This window comes from Mus musculus (assembly GCF_000001635.26).
Source record: "Mus musculus strain C57BL/6J chromosome 4 unlocalized genomic contig, GRCm38.p6 C57BL/6J MMCHR4UN_CTG4".
Classification (NCBI taxonomy): domain Eukaryota; kingdom Metazoa; phylum Chordata; class Mammalia; order Rodentia; family Muridae; genus Mus; species Mus musculus.
Window position 1 is genome coordinate 120531 of NT_187053.1, and position 24204 is coordinate 144734.

The window sequence follows — 24204 nt, forward strand, 5'->3', positions numbered from 1 at the left end:
ACATAGAATGCGAAGGTATCCCTGTGATGTAATTGTTAACGGTCCGTTTCCCGGGCTGAGCCAGGGAGGGCGGGGAGTTTAGGCTGTGCCGACCCCTGAGCCCCCCTTCAGGTGACTCCAGCCCCTCAAAATCTCCATCCAGGGCCTAAATGTCCCAGCTCCCCTGCCGCTAGACCTCCCTCTTTGGTGACTCCAAGTTCGGGTCCCTAGATAACCCTCCTCCTAACGCTTTAACTTCTAGTGATTTCCATAGCATCCATCCCATCCTGTCCCGATGTGACAATTGGCTTCCGGGGGTGGGGGCCACCTGCCTCAGTGTACCTGAGGACTATTCAGACTCGTCCTGGAAATGATGGCGAAGGGGACTTGCGACTGGGAATAAGTGTTCCTATCATGCTGTTCCACAGGAACCGTTCAGAGCCCGGACAGGTCGCGATTGAGGAGATACGAGGTGGCGCTGGAAGCGGAGGAGGAGTGAGTTGAGGCGGGAGATGCGGAGGAGGGATGTGAGGCCGGGGGTGGGGGGAAGGGGAACGTCCCGGGGCGGGCGGAGCGGGCCCTCGAGGGGCGTGGGCTGCTGCTGTCCAGCCCTTGGGGGCGGGGCTTTCTGGAGGGCTCGGTTCCAGAGGTGAGGTCTGTGGGTCAGCCCCGCCCCTCCCGGTCCGGCTCTGCCTTGTCTTTGCAGTATCTACTGGGGCTGCTTCTAATTTTTTCCTTGGCTGCGAATGTGGCGCAGGGAGCGGAGGTGAGGGGGCTGCGATCTCGTGGGGGCATGAACGAGGTTCAGTGTCGGTGGACGGATGTGGGGGAGTCCAGGCGCCCCTGCCCCGCCTCATGTCATTGTCGGGTCGCCCTACAGCTCGGCGCACCCCCGGGAGCAGAAGCTGGAGCCTCTGCGGGGCCTAATTAGCTGTTTGTCGAGCGGCCTGAGGCCTGCTCCCCAGCGCTCGGGTCGTGGTCTCCTCTGTCGCACCCCCACCGCTGCTGCACAGACAGCCGGTGCATTAAAGAGTTAAAGTCACGCCCACTGCCTCCCTGACTTTACCACCGCAGACGCCATTGGTGCTGGGAATCCCACTCCACACCTGCTGTTTCTCAACCCACAGGGCATCCCTCCCTGGTAGGAAGCCTTTGCATGTGTAGGACTCCATTGCTCCTAAGGGTCAGGCTTGTAATTACTATCAGTGACTGGCTCTCTGCCACGCCCTCCCCAAAAGCACCCACACTGAGAGTAGGCCACATCTTTCCCCCACCTATCAGTGTTCCCACAACTTCAGCTGTTACCACCTAACTCTAGCCATAACTTTGCCAGATGTCTGGAGAATCCTCTTTTCCTGGGAGTGGATATAAAACATTTTAGCCAAAGTTGAGGAGTCTGCTGTCAGTGAGAGGAAGGACCAGTTTCTAGAAGCTGTCTCCAGCAGTGTACCCCAGGAGAGTGACAAGGGTCGAGGGTCCAAGGTCCTTCCTATAGTTAAAACCCCAAACTGGCTCCCCCAGTCTGATCCCAATTTTTTGTTTGTTTTTGTATTTAATTTTTTAAGTGTGTGTGTGTGTGTGTTTGTAATGTGTGTGTGCCCACCACAATGCATGTGCATGCAGAGATCAGAGGGTATGACCCTTTGTGAGGGTTTTTCATCCATATGGCTTCCCGGGATGGAATTCAGGGTTTCAGGCTTGGCACCATGGCCATCCTGACAGCCCCATCACCGTTTTAAAAGTCCTTGGTATCAGCAAGAACTAGCAGTTTGGAGAGAAGTTTGTGCAGGCAACTTGATGCAGGTGGGGAGGGTCTCGGTTGCTAGCATGTTGCTAGGTGCTCAGATGTGTGCATGATACATGCAGGTGTGAGTCCTAGGCTGCTGTGATGGTTTGTATATGCTTGGCCCAGGGAGTGGCACTATTAGAAGGTGTGGTCCTGTTGGAGTAGGTGTGTCACTGTGGGTGTGGGCTATAAGACCCTCATCCTAGCTGCCTGGAAGTCAGTATTCTGCTAGCAGCCTTCAAATGAAGATGTAGAACCCTCAGAGCTCCTTCTGAACCATGCCTGTCTGGATGCTGCCATGTTCTTGCCTTGGTGATAATGGATGAACCTCTGAACCTGTAAGCCAGCCCCAGTTAAATGTTGTCTTTTATAAGACTTGCATTGGTCATGGTGTCTGTTCACAGCAGTAAAACCCTAACTAAGACAGCTGCTGAGCATGTTAATAGAAGACGGGTCTGTGTATCCCCCAAGCCAAGTAGAGTCTCCGTTTGCTAAACTATTTCCTATGCTTCCCTACCTCACTGTGTGTGTGTGTGTGTGTGTGTGTGTGTGTGTGTGTGTGAGAGAGAGAGAGAGAGAGAGAGAGAGAGAGAGAGAGAGAGAGAGAGAACATGCTCATGTATATAAATGCAGAGGTCAGTATCAGCTGTCTTCCTTATTTTTTGTGACAAGGTCTCTCACTGAACTTGGAGCTTGCTGATTCAGCTAGACTATCTGTCCCCACTTCCCAACACCACACCTTACACAGCTGCTGAGAATGGAACTCAGGCCCTCAGTCACACCAAGCTCTTTACCAACTGAGCCTTCTCCCCATAGTCTTAGTTTATAGGTTAGTAGAGTGTGCCAATACACTACAAGAATTTTTTCAAGAGGTGGGGAAGCTATTGGGTTAAATACAGAAGTTGATATAAGTAGCTATTGCGGGGACTAAAGATGGCATTGGCTCCTTTGTTTATCAGCACATGTTCATTGTACAAAGCCATGCGTCTCAATGACATTTTTTGTTCAAGTTTGTTGTCCATATCCATTCCCTATTACCCCCCTGTGTGTCACTCTTACCCCTTCCTGATAGTTTCTTTCCTCTTGCAAAGTAGTTTTGCCTATATTTTCATGCCATATAGGCATGTGCGAGCTCCACTTATGAAAGGAAACCTTTAATGATTGTCTTTCTGGGTCTGGCTCATGCCACTTGGTATGAACTCCAGTTCCATTCATTTCCCTGCAGATGGTAGTGTTTCAGTCTCCCTCATGGCTGAATAAAGCCTCATTGTACATATACATACAGCACATCTTATCTTGTCCTCTTTAATGGCTGTATAGGATGAGCCCATTGGTTGTTGTGAGCAGTGCTGTTGTGTAACTAACTGGAAAGGAGCAGGTCTGAAGGTCACTGAGGGTGGAACCCGAATCCTGACCAGCTTTAAGCCCCTCCTCTGTGTCCCTGGTAACACTAAAATTTTAAGGAAGCAGGAAGAATCCCATTTTATGTGGGAATTTGAGATTTTTTTTTAAATTACATTTTATTTACCTACTGGGAGTACAGGAGCACACACACCAGCAGTGTACCAGTAAAAGCCAGACGACAATCTGTGGGAACGTGAAAGGCAGCCTGTGTTCTGGTTGAGCCAAGCTTACCACGGAGGCTCAGTAGAAAACTCTACAAGGGATGGAACAGTGAGTCATGTTCTCAGACGTAGGTGCTGACACCATGGAGCCCCCAACTCCATAATCCTGTGACTATCAGTCACGCAGACAATGTCACAAGCTCCTGGCATTCTGGCTAGACTCCACCCCACAGTTACCTGACTATAGCCAGGCATGCTCCTTCCCGAAACTACCCTGCAAATGCGAGATAGCCCATCCCACTATAAAAGGGGCTGCTTGGCCCCTCCTCTCTCTCTTAAGCTCACACCTCACTTATTCTCATCTCTAGTTCTCCTTCTCTTCCTCCCTTCCCCCTTCTCTCCACGTGGCCATGGCCGGCCTCTCTTTTTCTACCTTCTCTTTCTCTCTGCCTTTCTACAATAAAGCTCTAAAACCATGAACCGTCTCTGCTCATCAAGACCCACTGTGCTTGAATGATGGACTAGGCCTTCCCTTAAAGAGCTGCGTCTAATCTTCTGATAGAAGGCCTCCCAGCATTTCCAGCAGACACCACCAGACCAAGGACTCTCGCCCGAGTGGAAACCACCCAGAGCCCCTTTTTCCCCTTCCCCCTTCTCCCTTCAGCCCTGGGGCTGACTGAGCCGCCCCTGGGGTCTCCACCCATTCTCAGCTCTTCCTCCATGTCCAGCAATGTCCTGCGATGGCCAAGACCTAGAACCTGTCATCCCTGGACTCCGTGAAGCCCAGGGACCCGGACTGCTCCCTCTCCATCCCCCGAGGACTGGGATTCCGTGGCTTCTTACAACCTGATGCTCACCCTAGGGGCGTGGAGAGTGCACAGTAGTTTCTGAGTCCATCCACCCAGAGCCCCAGAGCTCGGGCGGGCAGGTTTTCTCCCAGCCCCATTATTTCCCCACTCCCACTGCCTGACAACAGTCTGCAGACGTGGCTTCTCTCCCCTGCCATGTGGGTTCCAGAGATCAAACTAGGCCATCAGGCTTGGAGGCAAAGATGCTTTTCCTGATGAAAATACCCCATGAAAGGAAGGACGGTAGCAGGGATGCTTCCTCCTGGGAGAGCATGACTTTTCATATATTTTTTAAAATTTTTTTCTTTTCTTTTCTTTCTTTTTTTTCTTTTTGAGACATAGTCTCTCTATATAACCCTGGTTTTCCTGGAACTCTCTATGTAGCCCAGGCTAGCTTCACACTCACAAAGATCCACCTGCCCCTGTCTCCTGAGTACTAGGATTTAAGGAATACACCCAGCTCATTTTATGTGGGAAGTCCCACAAAAAAATTATCAAATAGAAAGTAGGGGGAGCACCCCAAACTGAAAGACACCGGGCAGAGAAACAGACAGCAATAGTGTAGATAATGATTTGACCACAGACTCGGTAGGAAAATGTAGTAAAAGGCACCTGGGTACTTCAGTTACATTGTCCATAGAGTTAGAAAACAAAGGAGTGTGCTACTGAGAACAGAGGGCCAGATGGGCCAGCTTATACTTAAACAAATAGCACTGATACCTGACAGATCCAAGATGAGTGACAGTGGATATATCCAGGGGTCTGAGTCAGCACAAAATGGTGGACACTAGCTCACCCAAGAATCCCAAAGTAAATGGTGATATAATTTGTTATCTAACTACTTGTGATGATTTGAATGCTTGGCCCAGGGAGTGGCACTATTAGGAGGTGTGGCCTTGTTGGAGTAGGATTGACCTTGTTGGAAGAAGTGTACACTGTGGGGGTGGGAAATGAGACCCTCATTCTAACCCCATGGGAGTAAGTCTTCTCCTAGCAGCACTGGATTGGCAAGGACGTGGATGTGAGCCAGGGCTTCAAAATTGGGAAGGGGAAGGAAAAGGAAAGGGACAGTCTTGATTACATGGGATGGATTCCTGTTGGCCATCCAGTATTCCTCAGAAGGCAGCATGTCTGCTGTATTTTGCTAGCCTACCTCAGAGGAGAGCTGAAGCAAGGGCAGGAAGCTGGGGCTTCTTTGTGATGTGGTATGAGGGGTAGGGGGTGGGGTGGAGCGGTTTGGGGGTGTGTGGGTGGATACCTCTGGTTCATAAAGAAACTCTGGATCTATCACCATCCCATCAAGTCAAGAGGAAGTGGTCATGGGAGTTGCTTCCTCTCATAGGACCCTGCAGGTTAGCACAATGTGTCCGCTGCTAGCAGGATACAGAAACCCCAGGTGGGAGAGAGTATGGATGTGTGTATCATCTTCCCCTCCAGGGTAATTCTGTGCCTAAAGGAAGGAAGACCAACCCTTAGTTGATCCTCAAAGCAGAGAAACACAAGGCCCAGGCTCACTGAACTAACACACTCCCAGGTGTTTCCCTGAAGCACCCCAAAGATCAAGGAGGTCTTCTGACAGGCATCCTCTCTGCCCAGTGGGAGCTAGGCAGAGAGCCACAGAGCTAGGAGATTACAGGGGGGACCTGAATGAGGGGAACTGATGGGCTCTGGCGGGAAACCGAATGAATGTGCACACTTTCTGGGTTAAGATGGAGTTGGTTCTTCCTATGCCCCACTCCAGGCTGTTATCCGGCTTCTATTTCATGGCAAAACAGGGCAATTGGTCCTCATGAATTCATGTTTATTTTATACTTTTTTCCATAGAATATATTTTGGTCATACTTCCCTCTTCCCCAGCTTCTTCCAGATCTTCTCTGCCCACATATTGTTACACATAAATTCATGGTGCTACTCAGTCCTCATCATCCACAACTGGACAAGGTGGAGGGAAGAGGGAGACTCTGGAGCACTCAGCCTTAAGTGGATGTCTTTATTAAGATACCTCCTGCCAACGCTTAGGGATCTGTGTGGAAGATGAAGCAGAAAGATTGAAGAGCCAGTGGATGATCTTAAGGAGGCAGAGTCTTCTCCACAAATTCTTTTTTTAAATAAGTCTTCTCTTTCTTTTCTTTTCTCTTCTCTTCTCTTCTCTTCTCTTCTCTTCTCTTCTCTTCTCGTTCTCCTCTCCTCTCCTCTGTTCTTTTATTTCCTTTTCTTTTCTTTTCTTTTCTTTTCTTTTCTTTTCTTTCCTTTCCTTTCCTTTCCTTTCCTTTCCTTTCCTTTTCTTTTCTTTCCTTATTCATGAGTGCACTGTCACTGTCTTCAGACACACACCAGAAGAGGGCATCAGACCCCATTACAGATTGTTGTGAACCGCCATGTGGTTGCTGGGTACTCAGGACCTCTGGAAGAGCAGTTCCTGCTTTTAATCACTGAGCCATCTCTCCTGTCCACCCCCCAAATTCTTAACCTTCACTCCCTGCCCCCACTGCATCCTAGAAGGGAGGTCATAAGATATGCAGGGCACAGGAGTGAATGTGTGCCTGTTCATTTCCTAGCTTTATGAAGTCTTGGCATGACAGTCTTTTGACAGAAAGCAACTGAGACACCTGAGCAGGGGCAGAAATTCCCTGTTCCTATTCAAAAATTGCAGCTTATAAGAAATCCCTGACTCTAGGGCCTCTGTTCTATTCACCCTCTCAAATTCTCCATGTGCTTTGTGTAAAAGAGTTGGCCGCTAAGTTCTCATAGCCTTAGGATCTTACCTATCAAAGGCCACCCTTTAACATACCTCTCCATTGCCATCTGTCTTAATTAGGGTTTTACTGCTGTGAACAGACACCATGACCAAAGCAACTCTTATAAGGACAACATTTAATTGGGACTGGCTTACAGGTTCAGAGGTTCAGTCCATTATCATCAAGGCGGGAACATGTCAGCATCCAGGCAGGCATGGTGCAGGAGGAGCTGATAGTTCTACATCTTCATCTGAAGGCTGTTAGACTGGCTTCCTGGCAGCTAGGATGAGGGTCTTAAAGCCCACAACTACAGTGACACATTTCCTCCAACAAGGCCACACCTACTCCAAAAAGGCCATCCCTGGGCCAAACATATTCAAACTACTACACCATCTTACTTTGCCTTTGCCTGAACAAGCTGAACTATAATGGATGATTATAGTTTGTAAAAAAAAAAAAAAGAAAATTGTATTATGTTTTAAGTTTTTAAAAAAGCGCTTAAGATTTTCAGAAAAACTTATTGGAAAATACGAAGTTCCCGTAACCCTTTCTAGACCCTGGCAGTTTTCTTTATTATTACATCTTATGTCACACTTTTTTTTCCTACAGTTGAGGGACCAATATTGACGAATTCCTAAAGTCCACCTTGTACATTCCTTTTCACTTTTCTTTGTTAAGGTCACCGACTATTGATTTAAACATTTTTACAAGGATTGTTCTAGCAAGATAGGGAGTAAATGGCATGGATTATGGCAGAGGCGAAGGGGGAGGGGAAGGAGGTGGAAACCCACCTGGGAAATCTGGTGACAGTCACATTGCGCTGGCAGAGGGGAGGAAGGGAGCTGCTCCCAAGAGTGAGAATTTCCAAGTGGCTGAAATGGTGAAGGGAGAATTCCAGAAGACCTTGGAGTAGCTGGTGAGTAGGCCGCCAGCAAGGCTTTCTTTTGTAGAGGAGGAGCCCTACTTGGCTGAGCCTCTAGAGAAGCTCACTGCTGAATGCTGGGTCAGAGGGACCCCCAGTGTAAATCATCATACACTGCTGAAGGCACATACAGCAATGTCTTCACACAGATAGGCTGGAGGACGTCATCCACACACACTTCTCTGGAGAAGGCGTCACGTGTTTTAGCACAAGGGCTGCACAGGTCCTGTTCAGGCTCCTTTCATGTAACCTTTGCCCAGGACTCTACCAAGATGGCATGCAGGCTGAGTCACATTGATGTTTTTGTTTGTTTGTTTGTTTGTTTGTTTTTGTTCTGTTTTAAGAAAAGGTCTTGCTATGTATGCTGGTCTCTAGTTCATGATGGCCGTGCTGGGATCCCAGGTGTGCAAGCACCATGTCCAATGGACTCTGATGCTATCGTCCTGATTGGTCTGAATGGCAGCTGAGGCTCATGCATTATTAATACCACCTACTCTGGGCCACTCCCACTAATCAGACATTCCTAGTCGTGTTATACACGCTACGATTTTCTTTCTTTTATAATCTCTAAGTTTTTGGGTATAGTTTTTCTTCATTCTTGAGAATTTCACACATGAAATATGACAATACTCATTTTCAATTTTCCCTCTAACTCCTCCTTTATCCCCACCCCCCAGTGTAGTCGCCAGCAGCTACGGGTTACTGGGTTCCTGAAAGGAAAGCTGGGGTTGGATGGGAAAGTCAGTGAGAGAAATAACAAGCCAAGACAAAGTTCTCTGATCAAGGCCAATGTTTACTTGTGAGTCAGAGCTTATAAAGGGGGTGGGGGGACCCATCCCCCACCACACCAGGATCTCGCTGCTTTGTCAGGATCCCTGCTTTCAGCAGGTAGTGGCATCTTGGAGGAAACCGCAAATGTGGCAGGACAATAGACTTTACCTAGGTCGGAAGACTCCACCCTAGATGGGCTAGCAACTGTGGCAAACCAAGTCTGAGCCAGCCTGCTCAAGACTGGGGGGAGGGCACATGCTAGTATGTCCTCTTCTAACTTCATGTCTTTTTTTTTTTTTTTTTTTTTTGGTAGCCCACTAAGTCCAGTTAGTGCCGCCTATATGCACATGAGTGTGGGCATCCTATAGAGTGTGAGAAACCTAACAATGGCCACAGCCTCAAAAACTAATGAACTTCCCTTCCCCTGCAGCTATTAACAGCCAATAGCTCCTCAGTGAGGGGTGGGGCCTGGAGATCATCAACCCTATCTATGCCAGGCCGGCTTGATCTTGTGCAGGTGGCGCTCATCACTGTGAGCCATGCCATGTCCAGAAGACAGGACTTCACCTCACCTCGCCCATTCTCCAGGTTATATTCCTTCCATCTCTTCTTCTGCAAAGCTCCTGAGCCCTGGTGCTGGGGTGTGAATACAGATGTCCCGTTTAGTGCTGAGCGTCCGGTCTCTTCAGCACTGTGACCAGTTGTGCACCTCCACTTTGACTTGTGTCTTCTGCAAAAAGCAGCTGCTTTGATCAAGGTCGAGAGAGCTCAGGTCTATGGGTTTTAACATTTATATTTACAATGCAATTTGGCAACATGATCACATTAGTTACTTTTCTGTTGCTGAGATAAAACACCAGAAGAAGAAGGAGAAGGGGGAGGAGAAGGAGGAGGAGGAGAAGGAGGAGGAGGAGGAGGAGGAGGAGGAGGAGGAGGAGGAGGAGGAGGAGGAGGAGGAGGAGGAGGAGGAAATGGGTTTATTTGGGCTTACATTCCCAGAGGGGATACAGCCCAGCACAACAGGAGAGGCATGGTGGTGGCAGGAGTGTAAGATAGGCCTGGCATCGGGAGGCTGGCTGATCACATTTCATTCCCACACATGAAACCCAGAGGGAGCAAAGGAAGCAGGGCCAGGTTATAAAACAGCAAAGACCACCCCCAGTCACCTACATCCTCCAGCAAGGTTCTGGATGTCTTTAGGAACTTCCTAAAGGTTCCATAGTGTTCTCAAGCAGTCCACCAGTTGGAGAGCAATAGACATGAGTCTATGGGGGGAGGGGGGGTCATTTCAAGCTACAATAATGAGCATTTCTAGTGCCTATGGTTGTTTCTGGCTGTTTTTGTTTTTTTAACTTTGAAACTCCCTTTATTTTTGTGTGTATGCATGTTTTGGCTGCATGTCTGTCTGCACCATGTATGTGTCTGGTACACAGAGGCCAGAAGAGGATGTTGGATTCCCTGTGACTGGAGTTTTAGGGAGTTGTGAGCATCTTTGTTTCTTGAGTCAGAGTCTCACTATGTAGCTTAGGCTGGCTTTGAACTCAATATTCTTCTGCCTCAGACTGGGATTACAGGCATGTGTCACCATGCCCAGCTTACCAGAATCCTTAGGAAAACAGATTTAAAAAAAAAAAAAGTTGTAACATTTTAAATAACTACATCTTTGAGAATTTCATGCATTTTTACAATGTTTTTTTGATTATCCCTGTGGAGGGACTTTTGTGTCTGAGGCTGTAATCCTAGCTCATGTCTATGGGAGTCATAGTCCCTAGAGTAGAACCAGCTATTGTTATTTTGCTAAATATTCATGCTGTCAAATTTGTTTCCTAAATATTTATGCTTACACCTATAGATGTGGGCTATTCTTTGCCTTGGCCATAGAAGCTTCTTTTTGGAGTGGAAATAAGTCAAAGCTGAGATGTATCGCTGGTAAAAGAGTAAGGAGGGAGACTACTTGCTCCAACCTAAGCGGAATATCATATTAATTCCCCCCACAACCACTACCACCAAGGCTCAGGAGAGGGAAGGAATGCAGGATGGGAGGAACATCGTGAAATGTTGGCTTCTGGGCTGTGTCCGTCTCACTCATGGCAGCTATGGCTGCCCCCACAAGACCTATACAAGATCAAGTCAGCCAACACTCTGGTGTGGATGCGGGTAGATGATCTCCAGGCCCCTCCCCTCGCTGAGGAGCTGTTAGTTGTTGGCAGCTGCTGGGGAGAGAGAATCATTCTGAGCATGTGGGTGGACCGAAGACACCCAGAGGCCCACCCATCACATGGCTCGCTTGCCGCTGGAGCTACTACAACGTGAAAGTCTGTGGTGGAGAGATAGGAGAATGGAGTGAGGCTCGGTGAAGCCCCAGCCCGAGCCGTCACTGAGGGCCATGTCTGGGTCTGTGATCAGGCAGCAGCAGGGGCCTGTGTCTATGTCTGTGGCTCACATTATGACCAAAGGCCACGTGGATGTCCCTGGTCTGGTCTGCTGCCTGGAACCACGTTGATGTGCAACGACTGTGCAGAGATGGCCCAGTTGGGGGTTGAGGGGACTCAGGTGAGCCCTGTGGCAGGTTAGGAGAGCAGGATTGCTGTCCCTGCCTCTTGCCAGCTATAGTACTCCTGAGAGCAGGCCATGTTCGTCACCTGGGTGACATCACTAGAGTTGGCCACGATGTTAGGAGTGTGGGTGAGCTGGCCTCCTACTCACTTGCTGTGGGGTGGTGCAGGTGAGGGAGAGATGGCCCTCATGTCCCTTGCTGGCTGCAGCACTGGGTGAACTGGTGGCCCAGCGCTGGAGACCTGTCCTGGTGCTGTGAGTGTGGGAGAGTTTGAGGGCTGATCACCTCAGCTACCACCCAGGCCCAGATCCAGGGTGTTGAGTTGGCCCACCCCAACATCTGCTCCATCTATGAACTGCTGGAGCATTAAAGGAGACGGTCCTGCAGATCCAAAACTGCAGGACTTCCATGACTCAGGGCAACAACAGGGTTTCTGAGAGGAGTCCTGGTAAGGATCCAGTATGGATGGTGTAGCAGAAACCAGAGGCCTCAAACCAGACTAGTAACACAGCAATGAACATTTCCAAGTACAGACATGTGGTCTAAAAGAGTATACTGTGGGACACACTGTGACACACTACAGCTTCCACAATGAGAGTTTTTAGGTTTGTATTTGTTTTTTATTTTTGGGGTTTTTTTTTGTTCTTTTATTCTTTATTTTTATTTTATTTTAGGGGGAGGTTACAAGAGTGGAGGGAAGATACAAAGAGATGAGGAGAGGAGAGGATTGGGGTGCATTCACAAGGGATCAATAAAGTTAAAAAAAGAGACATGACGTTTAGGAGGGGAGCTTGCTGGAGGGGGTAAAGAAAGGTGGGTGCCATATTTGTGTATAAGTATGAAATTCTCAAAGATAAAAGTATTTTTAAAGCTGGGCATGGTGGCACTCGTGTAATCTCTGCACTGGAAAGGCAGAGACAGGTCCATTTCTGAGGCTCGCTAGTCTATCAGCCTGGCATTTCAGTCTCTAAGCTCACAAATAGTTCACAAATAGTTCTACAAACTAAACATAGAGTTCACATTAACAGCAGCATGGGCAGGAGAACTGGCCACACTCCCACCCACCTGTCTGAGACCCAGGCTGACCAGCTCAGCTACCACCCAGACCCAGATCAGGACTTTGAGTTGGCCCACCCCAACATCTACCCTATCTACGAACTGCTGGGGCACTGAAGGAGCTGGTCCTGCCTATTCAAAGCTGCAAGATCTCCAGGACACAGGGCAACTGCAGGCTATCTGATAGGTCACCAGACTCAGTGGCAAGTACCTTTATCCACTGATCCCTCCCACCCACCCCTACCTCTTAAGTTTCTATTACCTCTCAATATCCCATTAAACTATGAACCCATCAATGGAATATTCCATTGAGAGTCCTCAGAATTCACTCTCTTCACCAAAGCCCACCTTGGAAGATAGCCACATTGAAGATCAAGACTTCAACATGAGCTTTTGGGAGTCTTTTCAGATTCAAACCATAGCACAAGTGTATACATTTGAGAAATACTATCTTCCTGCTCTCAAGACAATTGACAATATAGTTTTAAAGACAAGACTAATTCACACATCAGTGATTAGTCCCAGCTCGCCCACACGCACAGCACCAGGGCAAGCTCAAGCTCTCCAGCACTGACCCATTTACCCAATTTTACAATCGGCAAGGGCAGGGCCAGATCTCCCTATGTTCCGTCCCTGAAACCCACATGGCAGAAAGAGAGGACCAACTCTTGAAAGTTGTCCTCTGACCACCACATGGTACAAGTGCAACTTCACAATGAATAAATGAATGTATAAAGATTGTTTATTTAGAAGGTAGAATCTACTCAAGCGATTGGCTCCTTGGGATGTGTTTGGGAGGTGTAGCTCTGTCCTTGGCTCTTTCTGCTCCCTCACTGTTTTCCTTCTGGATTTCTTGAGGTGAGGGCAGCTTTTCTTGCCACCGGCTCCCATACCCACTATTACCTGCTTCATCATAGATCCAGAACGACATGGCCAAGTGACTGAGGACTGAAATGCCTGAAATCATGGGTCCAAATGAATCTTTTTTCCCCTTTGTGCTAATGTATTTTCTCTCAATGATGGGAAGATGCCTAACACACTACTCAGGGTGGGCATGAGTGTTCATCAGACTAGTAGGGTGAAGACTGAACGCTGAGGAAACTATGAAATAGACTCTTCACAGTTTTGGGATACAAAGGTTTTATGAGGCCATTCTCACTGGGCAAGATAGTCTAAAGGATTTCCAGAATTCCTGAGTGTTACAGAAACATCACAGTATCCACAGGGATCAAGCAATTAGCACAAATGCAGATTAATGGGACGAGGACAAGAATGACTGTTTCTAGAAATGAGCTGCAAAACACTTGCCCCATGCCTTAGCTGCACATCAATAAATGCACATCAAATAAAGCTACAAGAATATCTAACCACAACTAGCTACTGTTTTTGTTTGTTTGTTTGTTTGTTTGTTTGTTTGTTTTTATGATTCGGGCTGGAAGTGCTCCTCTGTGCAGGCATCATTGCCCTGAGCAGGCTGGGTGGTGAAATATGGATAGAAAGAGCTGCAGATACACAAAGCCTTGGACAGAGTTCCACAACAAGCCGAGTTGGTGAGCCTCCATGGACAGCAGTGCTTATAATCTCTTCCCACTCAAACTGGAGGCTTCCCCTCCTTGCTCTTATTGTGCAATTTAAAGACACTGCTGTCTTTGTGGTTGGAACACTGCTGGACTTTTGGTTTAAACATGCTGTTGACCAAATGTCTTACTGAGGAATCTTTCCATTGGTCCAATTCTGTAATGAGTACAGGCGCTGATAACTGACTTCCCGAGGAGCCAGTGCTTACACGGGATTGAACAGTATGTAGCCTAGTAGATCTGATAACATGTTATTGGCTTGGGGTTTGATTCTTAGTCCCTTTCTTCACTTAAAGTTAAGAACTCTAATGTTGATGATGTGCACAGATCTGTGTAGAACAAAACCTAGGGAAGAAATGGAAACTGGGTGGTCGTCAGTGTGATTAATCTGGGTGGGATGAGGTTGTGGTGTCATACTTTCTTTTAGCTGGAATGCATTTTTGTACCACAATGTAAGTTCCAATAAAAGCTTACTTAATTAAAAAAACAAAACAAACAAACAAACCTGCCACCTTGGTTTTCCCTTCCACACCTGCCCTTTTTGTATTTCTGATGTCTGATTAACCCCTTTAGTGAATATCAAGGCTTTTCATTTCTGATCCTTAAATATGTTCTCTCCCTGAACCTCTGTGTACTTGTCAGACACATTTCCAGGTAAGGAAGGTAGAAGTTTCTCTGTCCCAGTCACTCTTCCTGACAATGTACCTGGTATGCCAAAGTATTTAGTTTTCTGAGGATGAGTAACTTATAAGTAGGCAAGTGTAGGGGGCTGATCTGGTATTGCTATGTATTCAAATGCTAAATATCAGCCCCTAAGATCTGGTTGCCCCCTGGGCTGTTAGGGATGGTTAAGAAATACAAGTTAATAGTTACTAGTATCATGCCAGATGCTAGTCTAGATTATCACAGAAATATACACCCTAGGTTGCACAGATAATTTATACCTATAAACAAGCAATGTTTGCTTGCTCAGGTATGCTATAAATAGATGGATAGTCTTCAAAACTCTCAGATACTCATAGAATAGGGCATTTAAAGTTTGTTTGTTGTTGTTGTTTGTTTTTTTATTTTTTTATTTAAGACCTTCTTGACATAAAGGCATGTCAGCTTCTGGCAGTACCCCATTCTATTTCAAAGAAGATGATGAGCATCAAGAATCTCCAACCGGAGTTTGCCTCAATGTGGCAAGCTGCCACAGGGCAGAGAGTTGCCCATAATTCAACTACAGACATAATGCTGTTCAGAAAGGACAAACAGGCTCAGGGACATCTGCCAAGCTCTGCCAAGAGAGGGTAAGCAAGTCCTTTATAATTCCTGCTTCACAAAATGTCTGTCAGATATACTGGGCCAGAAGGATGAAGATGGATGCTCCAACATTATGGAGACAATTCTGGGGAGCTGTCCAGGCAGCCATTTCTCAGCCATTTCTTAACCTTGAAAGCTGCTTGCCTGCATTTCCTACAAATTCAGGTAATATTTACCCCTTCTCACATCTCTAATGGGGATGAAGGCCAGAGAGTTATAGTCTTACAATTAAACTTAAGTTATAAAGGATCTAAAAAATATACTTTAGGGTCTAAAGAGGTTTTTAAGGATGGCAAATGAAAGTTATGTAAGTTGGAGGACTTGAAGGTTTAAGTTATAAATGGATGTTTTAAGGTTGATAATTGCAAGTTATGAAAGTTAGAGAATTTAATGCCTAAGATGGTAATGAGAAAATGATTTAAATACAGAACTCTAAACTCACCAATATAGGCTAAATAATAGAACACTTTCTCCAAATACAAAAGGAGTGGACATTATGAATGTTAATTATTACACCATAGATTTCATAATTGTTCTTACTATACACACTTTATTGTTGTAAGAAAAGTAGTCTTTTTATTCATACAAAAGAGGGAAATGTAGGGAACTGATCTGGCACTGTTATCTATTCAAATGCTAAATACTGACCCCCAAGATCTGGTTGCCTTTGGTGAGGAGAACCTCAGGTGTGAGGAGATCTTCATGAACACAAAATGATGCTATGTAACCTTGCTTCCCAAGTTAATTGATTAATAAAAGGCTAAAACCTGTGATTGGGCAGTAGATAGAGGTAGGTGCGTTTTCAGCTACCTGGCTTGGGGTCACAGGTAGGGAGAAAACGGAGAAGAAAGGACACACAGAGAAGAGGAGGCCACCATGAGAGTGGATGGACCACGAGCACATGGCCAGGAGAAATGGCAAATAACAAGGGACATATGGCTGGGATGTAAGTTAGAATAACTCCAAACCTGCCCAATCTAGGCTCACAGCTTGTTAATAAAATACAAGGATTGTATGTCTTTTGTACAGGCTAGCTTGAATATGTAATTCCTTTTATAGGCAAACATAAGAATTGCTTAGCAATCTAGGACTCTGCTTGGCTTGGGCTATGCACACATACCACACTCCAAACAATATGCCTATGCAATCTGTAAGGAACCTAGGACCCCCATTTGTATTGAGCTATGCACACAGCCATCTCTAAAGAATTGAGGGCTGGAGAGATGGCTCAGTGGTTAAGAGCACCGACTGCTCTTCCGAAGGTTCTGAGTTCAAATCCCAACAACCACATGGTGGCTCACAACCACCCATAATGAGATCTGACTCCCTCTTCTGGTGTATCTGAAGACAGCTGCAGTGTACTTAGATACAATAATAAATAAATCTTAAAAAAATATTTTAAAAGAATTGAATAAGTTGTTCCACTCTTAACAACCATTGAACTTGGACAGTTTCTATTCAAAGATGTTGCAACTACATCTTGTAAGAGGATAGTAAGATTGATATAACCTGAATTAATTTTGGGTGCATGGGTAACAAGATGAAAGTATGTACTCTGGGTGAACTTTTAGGGAGTAAACCCCTATTTGCCATCTTATGCCTATGTATAATTGGGTACACATATCAAAAATCAGGTGCATTATGGAAAGAACGTGCACCGTAGGAAAGAGGTTATTATGCCCAGATCCGAGGGTCCCCAAAGACCACTAGGAGTTGAACTCTAGTATGCAAAGACAAAGAGTCTTTATTCAAGCTCGAGCTTGGACCCTCAGGCCCCTCTGATGAGCAAGGTAGCACAGAAGGCCCCAAGCATCTAAGGTTCAGCCCTTTTATTTCAGTTACAGCAGGGTGAGTGGCTTATCAGCTTGGCAGTTACATGATTGGTTAACAATTATTTCAGTTGGCTTAAAGAATTTATATCTATCTATAACGTCTGGAACATTAGGTATTTTCCTGCTGGTGAACCATGTTTAGGGTGGTTCCTTCCTGGAACAGTTTGTGGTTTTCTCAGTAATTAGGGTTGAACCTGAGGATAGGGCCTAGTGTATAATAAAATGGAAGCCTGGTTACAAGATGGAGTTTGTCTTGTCAAGTTGGGGCCCTTCAAGGTTACATAACACTCTGTCAGTCTAGATAAAGAATCACCTATGCAACCTTTAGCAACCAAATTCCTCCTTCTCTTAATTCCATAAAAGGAAATGCCAGACAGTCCTTGGGGACCTTTAGTCAGTGGCCCACAGTCACTATTTTAACCACATTCCTTCTTTCTCTTCTATACTATCACTTTGCTTTGGATACAATTTTGTACTTTGCAAATCTGTATCTGATCATTTCAATGCTGTGAATAAGATGTCATGAACCTGGCAGCACTAAGCCCAGACTCTGACCACCAGGAACAACTACACAGCTGTGAAGAAAAGAACCAAGCCAACGGGCTGGTGGAGAGGGGTGGGTGGGTACAGGGAAAATGGAGAGCAGGTCCTGCTTGTGAATGTGACATTCATGACCAAAGGTTCATGACCTTTAAAGATAACCATGTCTCTATCCTCTGCTGTAGGCTGAATTACCACACAAGTTTTCTTGATGGAATAGAGGTCTTTGTGATGCGGTCTGGTGGCCTGATTCATGCACATGTCAAGGCTTGGCCCTGGGAGCTATTAGGCACATGGACTCTGAATGTCCTAAGAGTAGGATGGCTGGTCTCCTCATGCTGATGAGGTTCTATGTGCTTTCTGTGGGACACTGAATGTCCCTTGTATGTCTATTTCTGCATCTTCATCATTGTCCTAATTGTCTGGCAAGTGCGTCAGAATTACCAAGGATTGAAGTGCGAAAATAGAAGAAGCTGCTGTCGGGTAGGGAAACCCTGTGACCAATACTGAGCTGGTAGAGACGCTTTCAAGATCCATCTTCCACTTATGGCCTCACTACCCCATCTGACAGTTTGGATATGATACTTTGAAGGGTGTTTATATAATACCTTTCTCCTGTGAGGCCTTTCCTTACCAGAATGTTTATGAGTTGTAAACCAAAAACCATTGTATTGCTTTGAATAGAAGATTAGCATTATCTCAGATCTCCCAATACAGGAGAATTTCCCATTTTAGTTTGTTACGGCATTTATACCTGGAAAGCTTTTTATATTAGAACACATCCTATATGTGTTCTATTCTTTCTACTCTTTTGCCTGCAAACTCTGGTAAAACATCACCCAGTAGACGGATAGGAAGTAGAGTTCAGATTAGTTTCAAAGAGAACCAGAAAGATGGAGAAGAAGGGAAAGTCAGGGAAAAAAAAAAGTAGAGCCTAGCAGAAGGCAGGGGAGGAGAGCGTAAAAAATACACATAGATAAGGAAAGGAAAGGAAAAGTGCAAGATATTTGTCACAATATGAACACAAAAGAAAGTTCCAGCCTCACATTCTAATATTTTTCTCTTTAAGCGTCATCAAAAAGTCAGACAAAGGGCTAAAGATGCAGCGTCAAGAGGTAAAGTTCCAATGTCCCCTGACTCCCCGCCCCGGGAGAGCTCCCACAGTTCCTCTTCTCTATGACCTTGCCCAGTGCCAAGTGCTCTAACTTCTGAGGTTCCAGAGCCACTAACTGGTGACATTTACAACGGACTGATCTTGATGGGAAATGAGAAATTAAGAATGTTAAAAAAAAAATTCTCTGCCTTACTCCCCTGATAAGAAAGAATTGAGGCGTCCTTAACTGTCATTTACTGAGTTTATGACCCTATGGGATTCATTTCACCTATGGGTTTATCAATAAAATAAGCACACTATTAATTATCCCTACAGGGGACAGTGCGTTGTAAATGGTGGTGCTCTACCCAGACAAGGCACAGAGCACCAAGTCTAGGAGCTCAGCTTCCTGTTACTGTAGAATCCCACATAACACTGTGTCCTGATTCCTCAGCCAGGAGACTTTCCCGAGAAGAAGCTGAGAAGCCATGGGAGCTGCTCTCTATCATGAAAAGGTGACTTCTTGATCTCTGTATCTAAACTCTGACAATTTCTTGGTCTGATCCAGGCCAGGGGTGAGGAAAGGGGTAACTGAGGGAAGGACAGACACAGGCAGGCAGGTTTGCCAGCTGAGAGGGCTGCCAGGGCAGAGATGGGTCACAGCTCAACAGGGAAGAGCCACCCCACACCCAATCTGTATGTTAGGGTCTCAGCAGGTCTGAATTTCAGAACGGACTCACGCATGCTCTGTAAAGGACATTGCTAGGGTTGCACCCAGACACCAACCTGTCAAGAGAGGGAATTCAGCATAAAGAGGTCACCATGTCATATGGTCTTCCTGCTGCTCCCTTCCAAAGGCAGAGCCCTGGGTTTGGCTGGACACTGCTGCTATTACCTCCTGTCTGTCCTCAGAGTGGGGGAGCAGTTGTTGGGATGCCATCTTCCCATCATCTTACCCTCTACTTCATTTCTGGAGAGCACAAAAGATTCCCAAGAGTTTCTGGATACAGCAGCACCCCATGCTTTGAGTGAGGACCTCATTTCCTACAGTGTAGGGTTAGAACTTTGGGACTGGAGAAAAGGGCCCAGAAACCTCCAGACACAGTCTTCCAAAGAGACAGACAAAGTTCGTTCATTAATGGTTGTCTTATTTTTCTCTTCCAAGCCAAAGCTGGGTCCCCAAGCAGGGAAATGTGCGGCAGCTCCTGTGTTTAGATCCCAGCTGCCAAATCTGTGAGGCTGCGACTGAAGAGATTCAGCAGTTAGTGCAGAGTGAGAAAAGTCAGCTCTCCCCTGCTTTTTTGGGACTGAACCAGGGTTCTGCTCACTCTGCACACCTGGAGACGTTACCCATGTCTTTTGAACAGAATATGGAGCTCTGTTCCAGGCACACCAGACCTCATCCACGGGTGCCTGGAAACCAAACACTAACACAACTAACGGGACACTTAACACAGTTGACCAACACATTCGGGGTTCAAGAATGCTGGACTGATCGTCTCCAGCTAGACCAAAATTTTCATCTCGCCAACATGCCCATGGTCTCAGAGACTGTGACTTCTTCAAGGCTCAAGGAACCTATGGTTTTAATGATTGAGGAAACAATAGTGCAAAGCAAAGCAAAGCTTGACCAGGAAAGCCAAGACCTTCATCACGTGAAGCCCTCTGTGTCTTTACTACCCCTGGACCCAAGCTTGACACATACTATGTCCTTACATATGGACTCAATGCTGTCTTCCCATCTGCCATTACTTAGTCCTAAAGTCCGTGGGCTTCTTGAACTACAGGTAAAAAAATGCATACATTTCCAGAAGTGGGGTCTTCCGAGACGTGTGGAGGAGTCCCTGAGGTAGCTCATGCCAGACCCAACATTATTTCGTCGATCTCGAGAAAATCCATCTTCCTGCACTCTGAGCAGCAGTTCTAAGGTCATTGAGGACAGAACTGGGATCGTTTCCCACAAGACCAGCAGCTTGTATTCGGCAGGCCAGCCCGTCCAGACCTTCTGGGTTTCCAAACGGCCTGTTATAAACCTGCAACAAGGAAGGCCCTGGCACCAAATTCATACTTGCTTGCCCTCTCATGAAGGTGAACATCTAAGGAATTTCTATCCACTCCCCAGGGCAAAAGCTAATGACTCAGGGGACAATCTTCAGAGTGAATATTATAGCCACTTATTCTGTGGCCTTCCATCTCTTCACAGTGAGTCCTTGGATGTTACTTACTTGAGTTCTCAAGGTACCTGCAAGAAAAAGGATATGTCCAAGCCCTCCACAGATACTCAGCCCTCAGGGGTACTCTCGGGCCTTTTCTTACCCAAAACACCATGTAAGTCAGCCTATCCCTCTTCCCCGACCTCTCTGAATGGCAAGACTCCCTGTGAGCGTGAAGGAGCACAGATTACTGTCCCGTTCCTGTCGCTGGCTGAGTGTGAAGCACTGGAACGCCACCTCCTAAAGAAACAACTCAGCAAGCTTCAGTGGGGCCTGCCAACACTCCTCCTCCAAAACCAGCGCCGAATGCTGTGTGAAGCACCCAGTGAGGCTAAGACAGTAAAAACTTCCTTGGCAAGGAAGCCCTTTTTACATCCCACCAGGGACATCTTCCCAGAGCACACAGTTAGGCTGCTGGAATTCCACCTGCAGAAGCAGCTGATTCACCTCCGCTGGGGGCTGCCCCAGAGGATCCAGCGCTCCATGAATATGCTGCTCTCCTCAACAGACCCGCAGTCCCTGCCCTGTGGCAGCAGTAGCTTACCCAATGTGAGCATCTCACAGCCCGGGAAACCAGAGGCCAATGGGCCTGGTGACATGTTCTCACTCACAGCGGGCAAAGGGACAATCCCCATGCCACACTTGTTTGCCAAGACAAGGGAAATGTTGAAAAGCCATGTTGATTCCAAATGTGAACAGATCCAGGAGGGCAAGGTCCCGGCCCAAGTCTGGAAATCTTGGGAATGCAAAATTCCTGGAAGCTTAGCAACAGTGGCTCCCTTCCCTTGGATTCCACAAGGCCAATGCAGGAAGTTACAGGCAGAAAGTAAAAGTGACCCTGACTTACTTCACAAAGTTGTTCCCTGGAAACCAAAGACCCTCAGCCAGGAGACACAAACCTTATCTGGTACTCTCTTTGAACACTGTAAGAAGCCCCAATCCCTGCCTAAGGAAACCATTAAGAAACTGGAGACAACTTTACATCATAAGTATCTGGCCTTCCTGTCAGGCCTGCCTGCCCTTTACTGTGTAGCTCTCTCTAGGCCTGCATCCCCAGCAGTCACTAGCCAACCTAGACTCAGAGAGAAGATGCCCAAAGCTGTCAAAAGCCCATCAAATGCTCTGACTCAAATAACCCCACTTGAGCCCTGCACTCAGGATGACAGTGGGGTGTCTGCGGACACTGCAGAAGAGTTCCAGCCTGGAGCAGAGGCAGACAGAAGGACAGAGAAGGTGCCTGCAGAGAGTCAGCCTCCCCCATGCAGACCCTACCCAATAAACACACATATCTTGGCCAAACTGAATTTCCACCTGAAAAAAAAAGATCCTAGCAATGCAGTTTGGGATTTCTGAAAAGGAAAAGAGAGAATACAAGGAGCTGGGTACAGCCGACCTAGAGAGCGAATCCATCCAGGAATTTCTCAGAAGTCTACACATGTCAGAGAGCACACTGCTTCAGGAACAGCCTGTCGCATGCCCATCTCTGCCAGCCCCAAATGCAAAAGGGGTCCACCCTAAAAAACAGCCAGCTTCTGCAGTACAGGATGTGTGTCAGGCGCAAAGGCCTCCTCCTTCCAAAGCAGTGCCCCATAGTTCTGCCCAGCAGAGCTCCAAGGCCTCGCAATCCCAAAGGGATAAGACCCAAGTCTGTGTTGACATGGAAGCTGGAGGGAAAAGGTTCAACCTAGAGAAATCCAAAGTCGTGGGGGACCTTGGAGAAGGGGACGCAGGTCTTGGGTTTTCCCTGGTCAGTCAAAAGACACGCCAGGATGGAGAGCAGGAGAAGAGGCTCCTGCACAGACCACTCCAGGGCTCCTCACAACAGGGTCACACCTTTCATCTTGAGGATGCCTGTCCACACAGTCCCCGGGAGTCCCCTGAGCTCCAGTTCCCAGACCCACCTCCAGAAGTCTTCATGGAGACAGACTCTGAGCAGGACATGTGTTATTAGACGCGTTCTCACGCCCGGCCAGGAAGAACACCACAGACCAGAATCTTCTGCGGCAAAGCTTTATTGCTTACATCTTCAGGAGCCAGAGTGTAAGAAGCAAGAGCGAGCGAGAAGCAAGAGAGAGAGAAAAGCAAGAGAGAGAGAAAACGAAACCCCGTCCCTCTTAAGGAGCATTCTCCTTCGCCTCGGACGTGTCACTCCCTGATTGGCTGCAGCCCATCGGCCGAGTTGACGTCACGGGGAAGGCAGAGCACAAGTAGTCATAAGATACCCTTGGCACATGCGCAGATTATTTCTTTACCACTTAGAACACAGCTGTCAGCGCCATCTTGTAACGGCGAATGTGGGCGCGGCTCCCAACATCTCCCCCTATCCTTTTAATAAGAGCAAATAGGCCACCCATATTAATGAGAGTGGAGATAGAGGTCAAATCCCCAGTGTGTAGGTAAAGGAGCCATGTACAGGATTAGCTCTTAGGCTCACAGGCTTTTACCCAGAGCAACCCTGACCTGCTCCCGTGTCGTTTTGCCTGGGGGAAGGGAACTAGGACACTGAACCTTCATGAAAGATGACATGTCTCCCTAGAATAGGCTCATATATGCCGCAGAGCCTTTCCATTGCAGTGTTTAGCCTTGCAACTCTCTCGGGCTGCTGAAGCACACTCACTGTATCCCGTGCAATGAGTCTAGCCTCATGGGATATAAGAGCTGAGTGGCCAGCGACCTATTGCCTAAGCATAGATAACCATATATCAGGGGGAGCTCCATGTTCTAGTCCTGCAAGCGCCTGGGCAATAACCACCTTGTCTCTCCTAGTTTGGGCCTTAAGCTTACAGACCAATCAAAGAAGGAACACTAATCCACAGCAAAGTGTATCTCCAAATAATATTAATCCCACCCATTTTTTAAAGAAAGAAAATGCTGAGGAGATCCAATTGGGTAATCCTTTGGTCAGCGACAGGTCCAAGCGCGTGGAGTTGACCTGAAGTCTCAATTCCCGAAGGATCTGTTCAAATTCAGCCATCCAATTCTGTAACATATACTGAAAAAGACTTTTTGACAAATTAGCTGTCCTAGTAAATTTAACATACTGAATGGAAATAACACACAATCCCGGAAACTTTTGTTCACATCCCTGCTGAGTTATTTGTCATAATACATCTAGTTGTATCTGGACAAGATCTATGAGTTGATTAACCAGCATGAGACCTCTCTGTATCTTGACATTAGCTGAGGCCTGTTCATCTATGACTGTAGTCACTGAGGCTGACAAAGTGTTAATGGTGTCAGTCGTCTGGACCTGTCCAGACAGAGCCAAGGCTGTCTGAATTAAGGCTAAACCCAGTTCCCAGTTAGTGGTAAAAAAGCAGGAGGATACTTGAGCATTATACATCACCGTCATTGGGAGTGGAAATATCGACATTATCCCCCAACGCTGCTCTCTCATTGGACAAAATAAGGCCCAAATGCTG

General features: G+C 46.9%; 1 pseudogene across 1 annotated transcript; it reads left to right on the top strand.

Annotated features, from left to right (window-relative positions):
• The first annotated feature begins 21 nt into the window (after positions 1–21).
• Positions 22–23856, top strand: 4933409K07Rik (RIKEN cDNA 4933409K07 gene; annotated as a pseudogene). Its single transcript, NR_033123.1, has 5 exons — positions 22–111; positions 408–474; positions 14881–15091; positions 19024–19084; positions 19735–23856. The product of NR_033123.1 is annotated as an RIKEN cDNA 4933409K07 gene (transcript).
• The last annotated feature ends 348 nt before the right edge of the window (positions 23857–24204 follow it).